The following is a 992-nucleotide window of genomic DNA, read 5'->3' on the forward strand; positions in this document are numbered from 1 at the left end:
GAGCGAAGCGAAGCAACGCAAAGCCCTTGTTCTCCTTGGGTACCCAAGCGAATTTTCCTCAATCGAAATAAATGCCTTCACCCTGCTAAGTTCTTCGCGATTTTAACACACTATAACTTTCGAAAAATAATTTCACAGCAAACAAGTGACACAAACACACCAACCGCCTGTCCAAAAGACATTCAAAACAACGAAAACTGTACAGCGAACTCCTTTGATTTGATTCATGAATCATTTTGGGATATCTTTTAGTCAGATATTAAATCTTTTATTGACCAACCCCTTCTCAGTCGAATTGGACTGAAACTGACAAACTTCTTTTTTTCATACAAAAGCGCAAAATGAAAAGAAACTGGCTGACGTAAGGCCATATGGACCACACGCTTGGGAAATAGCACGTATAAGGTCCTATAACTCAACGACGAAACATAGAATGATCGATGAACACGCAGTAAGCTTAATTTTGGCAGATGATATTCAACGAGAAATTCTCCTTAAGTAACCACAACTAACAGCCCTCTATAGATTTATTTCACAGAAAGACAAAGTCAGAGAAAGTCTTTTAATCCTTTACTTCTCAAGATCTGGTTGTTAATTTTCCCCTCTAGCTGCTACACATTTCCTTGTGAATTAATTACGAAAATTTGGTGGTGGATCAAGATAGCAACTTAAACCTGATAAGTTGGAGTATTTTCATCGCCTGTTTGCCGGATAATGATTAGATACTATAGGGAGACGTTACACGTTAATCACTCCTGGAAGTTAAAAGGGTAAGCATTGTCTACGAGCATTACACAGTAACTATAATTGAAGCAGTTCTCTCTATTTAACGCGACGTTTCCAATTCGCATTCGTTTCACATTTGCTCTGACGAAGGGCGAACGCTCGAAACTTCATCTTCGAAACTCTTTACGGTGGTCAATTTACGTTATCGGCTCATTTGATAATACTAAATTACCCTGTTATACTCTCCCACCGACGCAACACCACAG

The sequence above is a fragment of the Pocillopora damicornis genome, chromosome 1 (genome assembly GCF_964200805.1).
Source record: "Pocillopora damicornis chromosome 1, jaPocDami1.2, whole genome shotgun sequence".
In the NCBI taxonomy this organism is placed as follows: domain Eukaryota; kingdom Metazoa; phylum Cnidaria; class Anthozoa; order Scleractinia; family Pocilloporidae; genus Pocillopora; species Pocillopora damicornis.